The sequence below is a fragment of the Dermacentor andersoni genome, chromosome 6 (genome assembly GCF_023375885.2).
Source record: "Dermacentor andersoni chromosome 6, qqDerAnde1_hic_scaffold, whole genome shotgun sequence".
Taxonomy (NCBI): Eukaryota; Metazoa; Arthropoda; class Arachnida; order Ixodida; family Ixodidae; genus Dermacentor; species Dermacentor andersoni.
The window spans coordinates 79,333,168-79,352,117 of NC_092819.1; positions in this window are offsets into that span (position 1 = coordinate 79,333,168).

Sequence of the window (18,950 nt, forward strand, 5' to 3'; positions counted from 1 at the left end):
ACTGGCAACACAAGAAATTCGGACGCGCATCTTCGTTTTGCGTAAATTGATGTGTCAGAACAGTAAATGAAGAAACTACGCCTGTCAGCGCACTAGTTTTTCTTTCATGTTGCGGAACATCCTTTCTGCCACAGGCGTCACTGACGTAATACGTGAACATTTTGGATGAAGGCAACTGGTCAATCAACCCACACATGGCTACCCGAAGACACCAAAGCTGCCGGATTAGAGACCCCTGCTATGTAATGAAGGAGAAGAGAGGAAACCGAGGGATATTTAATTGAATTAAATAAATGATAAATAAACGGAAATGAAACTTTCTTTCATGTTTCTTCCTTGCTTCCAAGCAGTCGAAGAAGTTTGCCGAAAAGCGCTTTGATACCTGTTGCAATGGGGCTCATGATTTCACCATCTGTTCGTTCGCATGTGAACCGATACGTGGTTCAGTATGTAGGCGCGTAGTAACGGTGAGGAATGTTGGGCACGACGTATCGAAAACTTATTTCGAGTTTTTTCGAAAACAAAAGCTCTAATCTCGATTCTGTAATAAGTGCACTGAAGCGTTTCTTTCTTCTTTCTTTCTTTTGCCTATGCATGAAGAATGTTTAGTCTCATCAGTGAGACAAAGCTATTAGAAAAGCAACAGCGGTTTGAACCAGCGTAACCAAGAGGCTCTTTGTTGAACGCAGCTAGCGTATTAACTCCACGACTCGAATGAGTATCGTTAACGAGCATGCGCGTGTTTACAGTACAGCTTGTGCGCTTCACTACTTTGAATTATTCACATGTTCATTTGCTAGAAGCAGTCTCTTGAGATAATTATCCTCCGCGTTTTTCTTTTTTTCGCCTTTTCTTTTAGCCAGAAGTTTCTGGAGCACACAATATAACAAAAGAAAATATTGCAGTAGTACACGCATTCTCCATCGAATCGGTACGCGTGGTGGATACTTTCCCGTGCGGTCGCCACATCGCTTCACCACATCGACCGCAAGTTCTCCGCGAGCACCAGCCGCAGCTAAGCACGCTAACTATCCATGCTAAGCCAATTACGCAATGGGTCGTTCTCAAAATGACGGCTGCTTGGACTCCATCCTCATAAGTTGGCTACAAGAGCACCGCTTCGATTCGCATGCAGCTCCTTACTAAGTTTAGCTTTTGCAAACAGGCAGCAGTGACGATTGTCTCTGCAAAGTGTTACAATAGAGAGTTTTAGAATAGGGGCCCCAAACGTTTTGGGGCCTCAAAGAATTAGCGTCGAAGCCACTGCGCATGCGCGAGACGCAAACTGCGTTTGGGTTTTGCGTTGGGAACGCTATTTCACCGATTTAGCGGGAGCTCAAATAGCGTTCCCAAAAGCTTTGCGTCAACAAACATGGCGGCACCCATCGAAGCGACGGCTCTAACCTAGCACCAAACTGGGTTCGATTCGCGATAATGCGTGAAGTTCGCAAGCTAGGAGAAGTGACTGCAGTTATCGCTTTCTCTCAACTAGCGTGTGTTATGAAGATTGATTCATTAGACGCCGCTGATTCCGAATTCGAGTGTGGATTTTATGGCTCGTAGGCCTAACACGGCTAAGCTTGGCTGGTGAAGGCACGTAAAGTTGATTTTGTTGCTCCAAACTAAGCACAACCAATTGTTTGCTGCTTAAAGAATAACCTCTAAATTGTAATTAAACGCGAATACACGCAAGTCAAAATTACTATTCATATCTTAAGATGGTATATTTTATTTTATTATTTTTAATCGTTTTTCTTAGACGCCGTAGTGGCGCTGTCAGCGCAAGACGCTATCTGCAAACGCAAAGCCCTATTCTAAAACCCTTCATTCCTGCGTGCCCCAACGCTAACAGCCGCAAAGCTCTTTGGGGCCCCAAAATATTGGGGCCCCAAAACTCTCTAATGACGTACGACGCGCAAGCAGCTGAAAACTCAAACGACCCACGCGCCCTTCTCGGAGACGCCACTCTTCTGGGCAGCAGAGACGACGTCACAGGCAGTCGCCTCTGCGTCACACGCACCGCTCGCAGTGCGCGAATAGCCAAGAGCAAATTAGTTTCGGTTTTGCTTCCTCGTCACTCTTGTGAAGCAGTGAACGACGCGGACCTCGGGAAGGAATTGACAGAATTGTCAGCCTAGGATAGGAATAACTTTAATAAAGTGCCGGCAAACGACGATTTAACGAGTCGTGACGCTGGCCAAGCGTCGACCCGGGGTTATACTCTGCACTAGCCCAGTTGGGCCCGTTTGTAGTGGGTCATGAGGCTTGTGCTTTTCGAGCGCACCCCGGGCCTGCTGGACGGCCCATAGTTGTGAGTCCTTGTCTGCAGACTGCAGTGCACTTTGAAGTTCTGGCGGGTAAGTCCTGGAGGTAGCTGCCGTCGGAAACCTGGCACAGTCCCACATGATGTGCCATTGGTCCGCCGGACCCGCTGCACAAACACTGCACAGCCCACTCGGATAGAGCTCTGGGTGAAGCACGTGCAGCATTGCGGGGGCAAGGAGTGACGCGGTCTGTATTTGTCTTAGGATTACGCCCTCCTCCCGACTGAGTGCCGGGTGGGGAGGCGGCATTGTCCGTCGAGCTAAGCGGTAACACTTGGTTACTTCGACATAACTAGTTTCGAACCACCACACGGAACGGTCACTCTCGGGGGTGCGGAAGGTAAGCGCTCGCGCCGCCGAATGGGCCGTCTCGTTGTGGTTCGGTGAGGATGCACACTCGCCGGCGTGCGCCGGGAACCACTTGATACGGACGGTGCTGCCGCGGTCTTGAAGTTGGAGCTTGCCGATGATGGCGGCCGCCGGCGCGCATATTCGCCCCTTGGCAAAGTTGCGCACGGCATTCCTCGAGTCGCTGAGCACGGTGCCACACTCGGCCTCGGTGATCGCCAGAGCGATGGCAACCTCCTCGGCGTCTGTGGCGTTCGTGCACCACACGCTCGCTGCCGTTGTCTTGGTGCCGGTATCTGCCGCAACGACCACTGCCGCGAAGCCTTCCCGCTTGTATTCCGCGGCGTCCACGTACCGGGCGTGCGGGTCTTGGGCGTGTTGCTCGGCGAGGGCCTTGGCCCGCGTCTGCCGCCGTTCTTGGTTGTATTCTGGGTGCATGTTCTTCGGGATGGGGTCCACGTAAATGTGGGCCCGCGCCTCATCTGTGATCTCGCACGGTTGCCGGCTGGGAGCTTGGGGTTTGTAACCCAGGGACGTCAGTATACTGAGGCCCGTCTTGGTGGTAGAGAGGCGCTCGAATCGCGCGGTGAGCTGCGCCTCGGCTATTTCTTTTAGGGTGTTATGGACGCCGAGCTGCAAGAGCCGAGCCGTACTCGTGGTCTCCATTAAACCCAGCGCTGTCTTGTAAGCCCGTCTGATCAGCGTGTTGATCTTGGTCCTGTCAGTGACGTGCCAGTTAAAGTAGGGCGCAACGTAGGCGATGTGACTGATCACGAACGACTGGACAAGGCGCACGAGACTGTCTTCACGCATGCCCGCCCGTCGTGTAGAGACTCGATGTATGAGCCGGATCGATGGCGTCCATTGCCTTGGTGGTAAGCTTGTTGATGGTCTCGTCGTTGCGGCCGCTCTTGTTGAGCAGCAGGCCCAGGACCCCTGATCTTGGGAACTTCGGGGATGCGTTGCCCCGATGCAGTCACAATTTTGATGTGATCACACGCCCGAAGCCTATATGCCAATTGTCAGCCTATATGCCAATTGTCAGCCTATATGCCAATTCAGCAACGTGTACGTGCATATCCCATGCAATCGCATGAGACAGGTCGCAATAGTTTCTATCGTAACAAGAAGTGACATTGTGTAGCTTTCGTCAGATGGGACGTGTCAGACAAAAAGTGCTGGCAGGAGATGTAGAAACGACGTCGGCATGCGTAGAGGTTGTGACGGCTCTCTGGTTTCATTATATACGCTATCCTCGTAGTTTTTACCTCATAATGAGCTAATTAGCTAAGCTGAGCGCGACGCGTAACGCTGCACGACAGGTTATTGGGCACTGACCGACTCCACTGCGACCTGTTTTCTTCAAAACCCTCGCAGCACTGTCGTCAAGCCTTTATCTGCCTCTTCTCCTCTTCGTCGCGTCCTGGCAAATTTACGACTGATGGCTTCAACAGCGTTTCTTTGTCCTCGAACTTCTCCTTGCAGCGCAGCTAAGCTGGGAAACGCAGCCGCCCCCAGCTCTAGACACATACGAAACTGGTGAAGACATGAAACCTTTCACCGCCGCCATATTCCCGACGTGTATAGAATGTCGCAAGTCAGAAAGCAGAAGGTCATTCCACTGCTCAGGAGAAGGCTACAGGTTCGCTTCTGGGCCGCGGCGGATACCATACGAAGATGGCTGAGTGAAAAGGAACGGAAGATAAAAAGAAAAGAAACCGAAGAAACTCCGCTGGCTAAGATTTCTGAACATCTGGCAGGATCTCTCGCTCATCGCCTCGGAAACTTATGTAACCTGTTGAAAACTTGCGTAGTGTCATTGCGCAAGTTAGCAGGTTACGCAAGAGAACCTAGAGATAAATGAAGTGGCAATTAACACCGATTTCCAACTCGAACGTGCCTATATAGTTTGAATAGATGAGCCAACCCATTACGTTTGCTCAGTTCATTGACGTCATGCTTGAGTAGAGCAAGTACTTTAAGTATCGGCGTCTATCGGGAACTATATTTCGGAGTGCGGAGGCAAAAGAGTAGAAGCACTTCGGTTGTGTGGGCGGAGCTTGCAGCGTATTCTCAGGTTATCACCGAGTCAGTCGTGCGGCGAACCACACAGCATTAGAACTGCAGAAAGATGAGCGAGTTCGTAAGGGTTCATAGTTTGAATGGTTAGGCGTAGAACACACAAACCATAAGAGGAACAAAAATGGTAAGACGGAGTCCGGTGTAGGATGTCTTCAATGCACAGCCTTCAAGCTATGAATCGCATAGTGTCCACACTGCCATGAATAGCGTTCGCGACGCCTTTTTCGATTATCAGGTCCAAAGTTGTTTTCTTGAAGCTCAACATTCATGTTGAGCTTCCATTCCAAGTTCGCCCCTCTCTCGAAACGGTGAACTGCAGGTTCCGGGACACCCCACATTTCTCAGTGTACAGGGTGTCCCAACTATGATGCTCCAAGATCTGAAACTATGCAAATGCCACGTAGCTGGACAGAACCAAGGTAATGTTGTTTGCCGTCGCTTGGAGGTACTCAGCTCTCTCTTTTTTTTTTTTGCATTCCGCCTAATTACATAATTAGTATGAATTAATCAACTTCTCCAATATTTCATTAAATGAAAAGTAGCAATGAGAAAATTGTACAGCAACATGAAAAACTCCCGCTACAGCTTACTGTTGCTCAATACGGGCTACATAAAAGTGTTTTTCCGAGCGTGAAAGTAGCCCGCGATACACGCAAAATTGCCGCGCGACTGGCCGCTCGAGGGACTTCGCGTGTATTCGCGGGCTTCTTTCACAATCGGAAAAACATTTTTATGTAGCACGTATTGAGCAACAGAAAACTGTATCGGGAGTTTTTCATGTCACTCTACAATTTTCTCATTGACACTTTTCATCTAACTGTAATATTTGAGAAGTTGATTAAGTAAGACTAATTATGTAATTAGGCGGAATGCAAGAAATAATCTGAGTAGCTCCAAGCGACGGCAAACAACATTACCTTGGCTATGTCCAGCTACGTGGCATTTGCATATATTTAAATCTTTGTGCATGATTGTTGGGACGTATAGAAGACCAACGAAGCACTTTGCACCGAACAAAAGAGGTCACGACAACAGACAGAAATTCCGTCCAGCTGTTCGTTGTGCTGCAACCCGACCAGTGCAGATACATTTACAAAGAAAGAAAGCATTTACAAAGGATGGAGGCAGGCGTACTTCGGTATGCGGGCTTTTCTCACTTGAATATGTTGACAGCATCACGCGGTGCCAGCTGCAGGTTTTCCATTCGCTGTACATAAGACAGCAGGACATTGGGTATCGCATTTTGCGCATACGTCCGTGTCGGCAGTTATAAACTGAGAGAGATAGACAGAAATGGCGGGAAACATATACCTCTCCGGTTTAGAGCTCGGTTCGCGGGCAGCGTAGCCGTGCAAAGTGGTTACGCCACTGGTTACGCCAGGTTACGTCACCACAGTTCTCTCCCTTTCTCTTTGTCTATATTTCTCCATTAGTTTATTTCAGGGCACGGGGCCAGCTGATTGCTCCGGATACGCGTACCTACATTCCTTTGGTGCCTAGCGCGGAATTGCCTGTTCGCTTCTGTCCGGCCGTTCAATTTCGTTTTGTTCAGCTTCAGCGGGTGAGCGTTTTCCTGGCGACGACTGTTCGACGCGTGGAACGAGGAACATCGGCAAGCATGCGTCATGACGTCACCACTTCGGCTGCGGCAGAACCGCCAGCCTTGCGCAGGGTATACCTGGAAAGCAAGGTGACTAACACGCTGGCGCAACCCGCTCGGAAAGCTTGTGATGGAGCGACAGTGTGTGCGCAGCTTTGAACGCAATACATGTATTACATGTAGGGCCACTTGCATGTGTCCAAGCATGTGCATCCAGAGAGACAGGCAAGAGAGAGAAGACAAAAAAGAAAGAAATCTCGCTCAGATTTGTCCACTGTCGGTAGCCATGCATTAAGAAGAGCGTCAGTTGAGAACGACACCATTGAGGCTGGAAAGTATTTCCGAATGCTATACTTAGCAGGCGATTGAGTGTCTTGACTGCACTAAAGTGTGCACTAAAGATGCACTAAAGTGTGCAGATGTTTGGGGGAAGAACAGCTATCCGTAAGCGTCCGTATTCTACGTTTCGTGTTCAGGACACGTGTGCTTTAGAGAGAGGGAATACCGCATGATTAGCTTGCTTGGGAAAACTTTGGAAAACTTTCGCTCCTTACGTTGCCGCCCTTCTCTGCGTGAGTCACGTGACCAGACTCGCTTCCAGAGTCCCTTTAGCATACATGCCTGACAGGGACACACTTGCTACACCTTTCACTGGTACTTCTTTAAAGCCGTTCCTAGCAGCTGAGGAAATGCATAGTCATGGCAGAAAGGATTCATATAGGTTATATTGTGCTAACAAGCCAACTCTCATAGCGATATTATGTAGGTAGTTAGGGTTAATTGGGGTCTAACTGGAAAAGCTGTAACCAGTACACCTCCGGCTACTCCATCTCAAGTCAGTGCACACACGAAAAATAAACACACAATCTAGCTTTAAGCTAAAGAAATATTATAATAGACAATTTAGCACGAGCAAACACTCACGAAAAGAAGTGTGAAAAAAAAAGACAACACATAAATAACGAGAGGACAGTAACTCTATGAAATAGTCCTTATAGCATTTCGAATCTGTGGGCAATTATTTGTATTGTAGCCGGTTCCGTCACGATCAGCCTATTTATGTTCGTTGCTAGACGAAGGACTGTCCCGTGTGATCTCCACTTACCCCTGTATACTGTCAGCTGACTGGATCCGATACGTGCAAGTTTTTTAATCTCATCATACAACGTAAATTGTCTGCCCTTCCTCGAGTGTGTTTACGCACATGGGACTCATTCTGTTGCTGTGATATACGACCGGTTCTATGTTCTATAGGCCTCTGCATGATGTGCCCAACTCTATTTTTCTTTTGATTTCAACTAGGATGTCGGTTACAGCCATAGGCTCTTGTACGCATATCGCCGTCTTTCTGCCTACATACCTCTTAGCGCTGCCCCTGTGATTTGGGTCGCTTTAGTCGAGCAATATCGTATAAAGTAGGACCCTTCTTACACAGCGTATGTTGTTGCGAGTGCAGGGAACATTTACCTCGGCAGCGAAGGTGAGCTGAAGAGCGGCAAGAGATGTTGGCCTGGAGTCATACTATTTCTCTCTCCTTCCGGAACGACAACCAATCGTCGTATTTTTTATGCATAGATGCAAAACAATATACAGGTCGCGTAATGTCGGTTTTGTGTAGGCATCTTCGACGACCAGTCGAAGACGCTTGCAGTATCACAGCTGTGGCCTAAACTTCGTGACCAGCCGTGGTAGAACGGCGGTTGTGGTCACCTGTTACTATAAGCACGTGGTCGAGTGTTCAATCCCCAACAACGTCGGCCTCACGCTCGCCGCATTCGCTAAAATTAATCGTTGGCACTAAAGTGCGGCGTTTGTTATGGGTCTCTGTGCAGCTTTGGGACATCAGGATCAATCGGTCAAAAATCAATCAATCGAACAAATAAATAAGTAAACCGAACAATTAACCAGCCTTACCTCGTGGTATCGCATTGCTTCTTTTGAAAACCTTCTACGAACTTTCAAATGGCCGCGATAACGAAACTATGTGTCATCTCGTGCACGCAGCCGAACCAAACAGCGAAGTTCAAGGAAACAAGGACTTTCTTAACCACGGACAAATTTCTATGTCTTTGCGGTGGCGGCACAGCGCAAAATTGTGCCAACATTTATCACTCCGTACGTAAACTTGATCTTCCTTGGCGGCGCCCTCCGATTGAATTCTTGTTGTTGAGCGAAGCCGCGCAAAATAACAGCACCTGAGAAAAGGACCGACAGCGGCTCTGTTATATTGCGCTGTTTCTGCTTAAGTCAGGAACCAACCATCACAAACGTGTACGCTTTTGTTGTTGTTTTATCTTCGTCTTCGGCGTATTGCAGCTGCTTGTGGGTTGGACTCCCGGCTGCGACGGACGCATCCCGCTTTGAACGAAACGATAAAAGCTTCCGTTTACTTGAGGTTTCAGCGTATACTGATAAACGAACACCGCAGTGCGGAATTAATCCGTTTTTCCACAAAGTCGGCGTGCAGGCTTGGGTCGGCAAACTCGATCAATAAGTCGGTCACGCTTTTATCTTCTTGTTAGCCTTTGTGCGTGTTATTACTTCGTCAATGCTAAATTAAAATGTCAAACGGATGTCGCGAGGTCTGGAGCGCGGAAAGCAGCGCGTAGCAACAGGATGAGTCAACTGTATGACAGCATGTCATGTGTATACAGCGACGTGCACCTCTTCGTTCGCGTTCGTGAAAATGAGAAAAAGAGCCACGATTTATGAAGGAACATGCGCTAGTTGTGTGGTTTCTAGAGTTCTAGACCGACTCACATTGCTCTCACACGTGACCTCCGGGCACTCCAGATGTAGTTATATATACAGGTTGCACACCAGAACTTTACGCAACATGGCAACCCAAACGAAAAAAAAAAGGGGGGGGGGGAGGGGGGCGTAGCGCGCGCAGCTGCGAAAGCGGAATGAGTGTACAATGCACGACTAACAGCGTTCTACGTGCAGACGAATGTGTGTATGACATGCAATTAAAGTTCTTTGTCGCGGTTCGCGCAACTGAGTTGTGTTTCGGAAGAGAAGGCGCGCAATACCGGTAAGCCTACATGTGACGATTTCAAAGGGCTTCCGATACAGCGCTTCGCGGTACCGTCGTCGTCGTCGTCATCGTCTTCCCGATGACGTCATTGCCTCCGTACACAGCCGCCGGCCGTTGCACCGCCGATCCAAGAAGCGTTCTGTCAAACCGCTCCGTTGTGTCGAAGCGTTCTTGGGCGCAGCTCGAGATAAATTTCACGTCAGCGTCACGCGAGAGTTAACCGTAGGCTGTTGTTTAGGTAACGTTTGTTGGAGTACACTATATATGGGAAAGGATTGGTCAAAATACTCTTCATGTATATTCCTCGCAATATAGCGAATATATATATATATATTACGATACACGGAGAGCAAGAAGTAGTGAATAAACAGAGTAAGCGAGTACAGACTGAGGTATACTGATAACGAGAGCAGTAAATGAAAAATACTGCAGAAATATGGGGCATATATGAAGCAGCTAATGCAGTGCAAAGGCTTTATAACAAATTGAATATAATGTAGCTGAAATGTGATGGCTAGTGTCGACACTATAATGTTGTAAGGAGACAGAGCATAATTATGCCTCACCATATATCGAGAAGGAACATCGAAAGCTGTGGTCGGTGCTGCAATACAGGTGATTGCAGCTCAGAGTTATAGAAGGAATGTGCCGACTTTATTGATAAGAGGAGCTGTTATAACAGCCGGGCCATGGTATCAGTTCCGTGAGTGCTTCTCTTTTTTTAAGGCGGGCGCTTAGTATCGTTACAGGTCGTCCGGAAACCATGCAAATATACCGGTGATGTCTTTCACTCCTGGATTTGGAGAGTATGTCTTGCTGTGCAGTAGATTGGACTGACAGTTTGTGCCAGCACTGACGGCTCGGGCAACGATCCGTTTGTAAATAAAGTTAATACAGAGTTTTAGAATAGGGGCCCCAAACGTGTGGGGGCCCCAAAGAAATAGCGTCGAAGCCAGTGCGCATGCGCCAGACGCAAACTGCGTTTGGGTTTTGCGTTGGGCACACTATTTCACCGATTTAGCGGGAGCCCCAAAAGTTGCCCCAAAAGATTTGCGTAAACAAACATGGCGGCACCCATCGAAGCGACGGCTCTAACCTAGCACCAAGCTGGGTTCGATTCGTGGTAACGCGTGAAGTTCGCAAGCTAAGAGAAGTGACCGCAGTTATCTCTTTCTCTCAACTAGCGCGTGCTATGAAGATTGATTCATCAGACGCCACTAATTCCGGATTCGATTATCGATTTTATGGCTCGCAGGCCTAACACGGCTTAGCTTGACTGGTGAAGGCACGTAAAGTTGGTTTCTCAAAACTAAGCGCAACTGATCGTTTGCTGCTTACAGAATAACCTCTAAATTGTAATTAAACGCGAACACACAAAAGTCAAAATTACTATTCTTATCATAAGATGGTGTATTTTATTTAATAATTTTGAATAGCTTTTCTTTGACGCCGTAGTGGCGCTGTCAGCGCAAGACGCTATCCAGCCCTATTCTAAACTATTCGCTCCTGCGTGCCCCTACGCTAACACTCGCAAAGCTCTTTGGGGCCCCAAACTATTGGGGCACCTATTCTAAAACTGTCTAGTCTTTTCTCTCTCTCTCTCTCCCTCTCTCTCTCTCTCTCTCTCTCTCTCTCTATATATATATATATATATATATATATATATATATATATATATATATATATATATATATATATATTTATATATGTCTATCTCTCTCTCTCTCTCTTTCTCTCTATCTCACTCTCTCTCTCTATGTCTCTCTCTCTCTCTAAAAGCTTCGAGGCGAACTTCGGCTTCAAGTGTACGTGCAACTCGCAGGCTGATCAGATGCGTTCATTGCCACTCATTTAGACGCAGACAAAAATGCGTTCGTGCGTGCCTGCGCGCAATTCCATAGTGACGAATCAGATCGTGAAGCTAAGATACGGTTCATATACATGTATCGACATTGTTTGGCCACGTTTGTTCGTCGGTATTCCTAAATTTGAACAATGTTTCCGGAAACAATCTATCGGCCTAGGTTTGGGCCCTTACGACATATTCTCAATAAATCGAAGATATTGCCCTGAACAGCTAAGTACGCGAAGAGTCGCAGCCCGAATGTAGCCGCTTATGCGGGTTCTCGACAGTGTCGTGGGTAACGCAGCTCGAGTGACAGCGTCTGTTGCCTCGATGCGCGGAGCCATTTCTTCGCCTCCCGTCTCCTCGAGCCTAAATTGTAGAGTTCAAGTTACATGATTCAGAGCGTGGCAGAATATTTATTATCTAAACTCCAAATCTGCTATAAATTGCGCAATCTGACAGGTGCTGTTCGGGAAGAGGAGGGGAAGGGGGAGGGGTGGGGCCCAGACGCGTGTATAAGTAACCAAGCTTGTCTGGTATTCAGTTCACGTTTAAGAGACGTACGCACGCACGTACACTAACGAATAACAACAAAAGTGAATGATAAGCTGACCTCCGAGTTATCCCGGCAACTTGCTGCTGCAGCTTCAGGATTTCCCCTGAACCTCTCTCCCCCTCACATTTAACCACCCTTCCTTCCTCTTGGAAGTTAATTATCAGCTCGTAGAACCGGACGAATAATCGACCTGGCGGGCGCCTCTTCGGACGAGACCCCTGTACATTTAAAGGGGCCTGTAAACAGGTTTCGCTTGCAAACAAACAAAATGGCTGCAGGCCGGTTTTTGTTACTTCCTTTGAAACGCCATTCTTATCAGCGTCTCCGGCTAGTTGTTACGCGGCGAATGCCCAGCATGATGTCGGGCCGGAGGATGACCCCAAAACCAGCTCAAATCTTTCTAGGTATCCGCGTGGGCCCGGTGAATATACAGACGGGAGTGGCCCGTAGTCTTTATACGCAGGAAGCTTTACCCAGCAGTTGGTTGTTATGTACATCTAAGTGCGGTATATCTGCGCTATAGAAAAAAATGGGACTTTAAATGTTATTTTCTATTCCCTCTCGGTAGCCCACGCGCGTGGCCCTGATCGGAGCTGCCGGCGTGCGTCCATCAGTGACCAGTGGCCGGTTCACGCTGGTATTTCTGAAGAAATACGGTACACTTTCTGCTGCCATAAGCTTCTACACCGCGCAAAATTTTTTACTACCCGTCACCTCTTTCCCACTGTCGTAGGGTCGTTACCAGCACACTACTCCTCCAAGCCCTCAGTTACGAAAGGACACGGCTTGCGTGCACAGGTATAAGGCATTAGCGATCGCGCAGACCCTCTGTATATAGAACGCCGACACATTAAAAATACTCGACAGTGCACTGGCCCCTTACCGCAACTGGGTTATCGCCGACAGTCGAACTAATTTTGTTTAGAGTTAGCTGGCGTTTACAGGAACTTGTCTACTCTAAAGTCTGTGGGGCGCCCGTGCCCCTGTACGAGACTTCCTCTCGGCAGGACGTCTCAGGTGCTGGAATATAGTAAGACGTCGGGAACGTTATCGATCTCGTGGTCACAGCGAAATATAAGAGAGTAAGCTACACATAACGTATACCTGCTCACTGGCCTCTTCTATCTCGTTCATTCGTTTTCTTTCTTTTCGCTCTCCTTTGTTCGTTTTACTTATCCCGATTTCCCTGACATTGTCGGGCCGGCATGTTTTCGTTGTAGCTTTATAGCTGAAAGTAAGCAAAGGGAGTAGATCGCAGCCTGAAACTGCGATGTACCGGTAGAGTGGCCTAAAATACTGCTAGGGGCTCCAAATAGCAGCGGATATCAGTGGACGACGTCGACAGACAAGACCATAGGCTATAGACTCAGTGTGCCATCAGCCTCTGACTGCACTCGAGCGACAGCACTCCGAGCTAATTCACTTCATAAAAAGGAAACGCAGACATGTCTTTATTTTCATTTTTTGCTTCACAATTCCCTTTCTTGCATGCAGTCGTTAAAGATTCACTTTGTTGAAGCGGCTGAATATTAAAGGACAGGGGAGAAAGAGAAGTGAAAATTGAATGTGACCGGGTGCAACGGGTGCAGTATATGCTGCACGCTTATGAAACCCGACCGCTGGATGCAGTCTGATGGTCGCTTTAGCAACTGAGCCGTGGGAAAATATAAACACTGTAAAACTTGCGACCTAGCGGAATCAGGACACGTATTCAGAAACACACACACACACACAACGCAGTTTATTACGCTAGGGTTGTTCGTCAGAGCAAATTCTAGCCAATCCTGATGCTGGATGTATTACATCGAAGGCGGCCGGGTAAGAGCACTTAGGAAAGAAAACCTTTGTGAAATCGGCTCCTAATTTTACAAAAAAAAATAATTTCAATTCCTAGAGACATATTTACAGAGCCCGTAATGCATTGATAAACCTCGATGCAGCGACGCAGCCGGAACTTCGTTAAGTCACCCGATTTAACGAAGTTTGGAGGGGCCGGGATATGAATGATGGTAAAATATGGGAAAAAAACATTGGCATGCCGGCTTTCAGTTCAGGTGACAGAGGACACTGCAGCATGTTAAAATGGTTTGCCGCTCCCGAAGAGAGAGAGAGAGAAAATAATGCAGAGAAAGGCAGGGAGGTTAACCAGAGGTAGTTCCGGTTGGCTACCCTGCGCAGGGGGAAGGGTTAAGGGGGATAAAAAGAGAAACAGAGTGGAAGGGGGAGATAGAATGAAAGGGAGACAAGCGCGAACAAAGCGCGTACACTACAGAGCGGTATAGGGGCGGCATTCTTAGAGTCTATCGTGAAGCCCCGTAGACCGCAAGAACTTTAATAGCGCGAGTAAGGCCTTCAACGCGGATGTTCTTTCGGAGCATTGGCCTAAAGCTTTTAGTTCTGAAAGTGGACGATTGTCCAACTGGTCCAGTACTCTGCACATCACTTGTCTCTGAGCACTGTATCGCGGGCAGACACAGATAATGTGTGCGAGCGTCTCGTCGATGTTACATGTGTCGCAAGTGGGGCTGTTGGCCATTCCTATGAGGAAAGCATATGAGTTTATAAAGGCAACGCCTAGCCACAGACGGTGGAACATGGTCTGTTCACGTCGTGGTAATCCAGGGGGGAGGTGCATCCGTATGTCCGGAGACAACGAACGCAACCGACACATGGTGAAAACATTCGAGTCCCACAGGGGCAAAGTACAATCACGGGACATCAATCGCAGCTCAGCCGCAGCGTCTGTTCGCGAAAGCGGAATGAAGACTCGTTGACCACTTTCATGTGCAGATCGTGAATATAAGAAGCGCTCAACTGGATCGCTGTCTATAGGGTAAATCTGTACGCAGAAAAAAATGACTGCGTATTTACTAGCTACTAAATAATTATGAACTTATATTCACATGAGCGTCCCAAGCTAGTGCTTTAGATTTTACGAGGGTTTCAAATTCTCGACACGTTTCTCGGGTGCCGTCGAGTTTGTTAACTCGAGATTTAACTGCATTAATGTTTTTTTTTCTCTCTCTCATTTCTGAACCACGTGAGTTTCAGACGCAATTCTTCAGTGACGGACGACGGCGATTCACGCGCGTGATTTCGGCGACGTAATTACCGCTAAAAATGTTAGGCACACGGTCGAACGTGACGTATAGGCATGCAAGAATTTAGTCTCCAGTAAAATAGAGATATAGACGAAGAAATGACATGTTCGCGGTAGGGTGAATAAGCGCACGATTGGGAAGGCACATACCGAGTTTTACTCGCTTCTGTACCTGCAGCCATAGTGTTTCCTATACAAAAACTATAGTAGAGGTAATCTGCATGGCTTTGCGATTGCTCATCTACCATTGGAATGAGGGGTAGTCCACACATTCTTTTTTTTTTCATCTTCGCGCTTAATTGTAGATTCAGGCGTTCTTGTGAATTTATCTATTACGCTTTGTCTTTACAAATTTTTTAAGAAATCATATCTTTCGAAACACGCGAAGGCATTACATATCCACATACATGCATCACTATTGCGAACTATGCTGCCTTTTACAACGCAATGATTTCCTTCGAAATCTATCAGTTTGCTTGCCAGTTGGGCACCCATTTGAGACAGTTGCATTTTCGCGGTTGATCGCTCTACGCTTCTCATAAGCGGCACTGTCACACCACGTTATAGCCTCTTATCTCCCTCTCAAGATGCGCACGCTTCGAACCCAAGAGCGTGACTGTTTGAACAACTTGAGAGAAGTGCCGTTGTTCAGGGTGATAACGATCGACCGGTTTTCGTTTTCGGCAGCTTCTGCCGCATCTGGCCCCACTTAGTTCCGCAGAAGCGCTTATAACGACACTCGCGCTGAAGTGCGGGCCAGTTAGTGCGCAGTTAGCCACTTCTTTCGGAGCTTGCCTCGTCTCATCTCCGGCCTTTGAAAGTCGATCTCTCCTCGTGCGGACGGCAAATAAAGGGGTGAGGGAAGGGGGGCAGGCAGCAATACAAATGAAAAATACACGCATAGCCTCCGACGTCGTAGAGCGACAAGGCTGGGTCGTTGCACGCGTTCAGCTTTCTCCACGGTGTCTCTAAGCGCGCCAGCTTCGAAGGATGGAAAAGCGGGCTGCGGAAACGCCACATCTGGTAAATAAGATAGGACACCCTCGCCGAACCCACGGCCGGAAAGGGGGACGACGCGCGAGCTCGTGCTGCTGCTGCTGCTGTAGCTGCTGTCGACAGAAGCGGAGCTCCACACGGGCCGCCAACCCTGCAGCGGCCAACTTTTCGTGCGTTTCGCCGTTGCTGCCCATCTCCTTGCGCTGTTTACCACGCGCCGTGATGGAGCCCAAAACTGCAACCGTTGCAGAAGGGACAGCAAGAATGGGGGCTAGTCGAATTGCATTCGCGGATGCATTCGGTGTATACCGCGACGCACAACACGAGCCCCGAGGAGTAGAGAACTGACAGGACATACGCTTTTCCGAGACTGCAAGAATGATGATGATGATGATGATGATGATGATGATGATGATGATGATGACGACGACGACGACGACGACGACGACGACGACGTTTATTGGCATTCCCTTTGAAACGGTGCGGAGACAAGTAGTCACCTAACCTACTTGATTTGATCAGGTCATCCGCCGTCATCTAGCCGTTTGCCTATGGGATCTCGACCTTAGCTTTCGTATTTAGAACTTCCCTATCACTGCATTGTATTCCGTTACCTACGCTTGCAATGACTCCGGTTCTGGAAATCTTTTCCCTGTTTTGTTTTTGTCCGCCAATGCTCTAAACGTCTCTTACTTAGCTCGACTGCTGACCAGTTATTCCTTCCATCTTCTTTGAACCCCAACGCTTTTGGAAGATATACATTGGTGTCGATGGGTGAATATCTTAGCATGCCATTACAATGTGCCAAGTAGTTCCCACGCATTTCTTTTTCAGCACATGCACATCTCATCCTGTGGTGCATATTTGCTTCGGTATATATTTGTCATCAGGCAGCCACCCTCGGGCTTCGTTATAGCAAGGCACTGTCCTTTGTGATATCAGTAGTAACGAAGAAGTAGCGACACTACTACACACCAGTTCGTACTTATTTGTGCTCGTATTGCGCTACCGAAAACAGTTATGTCACCTCTACGAAAAAAAAAGGAAACTTAACAAGATGATAGAGAATAAGACTGCCTCTCCACTCTTTCCCGCAGAGTGGAATCTCCTGTTGTACCTGAGAAAATTAAATCAAATTTTTTTTTTATTTCCTACTACAACCACTGTCGCAACTGACACATGCCTGACGTCACAAATTTTACGTTAATATTGAGTGTTGTAATTAACGCTTCCTGTGCATTAAAAGCTGCAATCGCTCTGTGATTTCCCGGAGAAATGTCGTCAATTATTAACTAGTTGCGCATTTGCCAAAGATTGCTGCACTCTACAACGTCTCGTGGATGTATGACCGATATATTAAGGTAGCTTTCTAAAATTGAGCACATTAACTGGACAGCACTGAACGAAAGAATTTGTGCGCTGTAGTCCAATAAAAGGGTATAAGCCAGCAATTTACTTTAGTATAGAGAAACGTCTTTCGAGTCCCACCCAACCTACGCTCACCGTAGGACTCACGGTAGAACGACATACAACCGTAGTCCTCTCTAAGTTTTGTTTTGCACTCAGTGTTCTCTCCTTCCAAGGTGCCTTCGGAGCTCCTCGGAGAACTGCAAACTGCGTCGGCGTGCCCCCGCGCGAACGCCTAATCTCGGCCGATTTCGCTATTTCGTAAAAGCGATGTTTACCGCTTGAAAGGCGGAATTTCTCACCCACGATATATACGCCGGGCAAGTACCAGCAAAGATTCTGCGCTGTGCTAGCTGCTCTCGTATGCACTCTTAAGAAGAAAGAAAGAAAGAAAGAAAGAAAGAAAGAAAGAAAGAAAGAAAGAAAGAAAGAAAGAAAGAAAGAAAGAAAGAAAGATCGCAGCACCTACTACCTAGTTGTCACATCATTAATGAATTGGTGTAACTGCAGTTGGTATACGGCAGAGTCAGCAACCTTACTGACTAAACAATGTATAGTCACTGTTACAGTAATGGGTCTACCAATTCCGAACTAAGTTAACACCACAGGATACAAAGTTTCCAGCCTATAACGCATTTATCGGGTCCATTGCGGGATACGCCAGTAGGGGCCCCGATGAGTGCGACAAGCACACGGGGCTACTTCAGGCGCTTTATGCGCATCTGAGGAAATCGTTGAGCTTGGTTTGACAGCGAAGCAATGGTCGAACTAGCAAAAAGTTCGTCGTTGTGCTTCGCCATCAACGAAGCTTTTCGCGAAACGGCACAATTTCGAAACCTTTTGTGCAAAGCACGCCGTGAGCCGCCGCGTAACTGTCCCTAGCTCTTCAGTACGCGCCACATTTAAAGCGTTTACTTAAACTTGGACGAACGCTTGAAGAAGCCGTCATATCTGCCTGAAATTCGCGCTTTGCATAAGCTACATAGTTCCCTATGTGTCGCCCAAACCCCACGGGTCCCACTCAATGTAACTATGCCTATTGTAACTACAACATCTATGTAATATCTATTATATATCTATGTAACTACTCTTACATCCTTACATATATGAGTACGTGGACAGACGGTTGCGGAACCGTATTTCCCTCCACGCCAATACTCGTAAGCAAAAACTGCAAGAATAAGCCTTATCGCTCGACAACGCATTAGACTTCCCGGAGTCTTGGGTATTTATCTCCTCTTCTCTTCCATTTTTTTTTCTAGCGAGTGGGCATTGTCTGCCGTCGCGCAAGGTCTGCATTTCTGATGGCGGCGCACGGTGCACAATATACAGGCGGCGCTTCTTGGTGGGAACGTACGGTTCCTTCTTTTGGCATCGGCCGATATGGGTATCTCGCCGTGCCGCATCTCCAGGTATAGGCGGCGACTGGTTCCCACGGGAAGGCGTGCACCGTTGTTGTGCCGCCAAAGTGGAAATTGATCGTACACGCTGTAGACAGACACACGAGGGAGCCAGAGAGAGAAAAGAGAGGTCGACCATATAGCGCGTATCATTGCTCGTCATCGCCGACTTCCGGGAACAAAATGCGTAAGCGGCCTACCATTAGTGTTGTATTGCCGCTGGAGTGCAATTCGCGCATTTGTTTGTTTTGTTT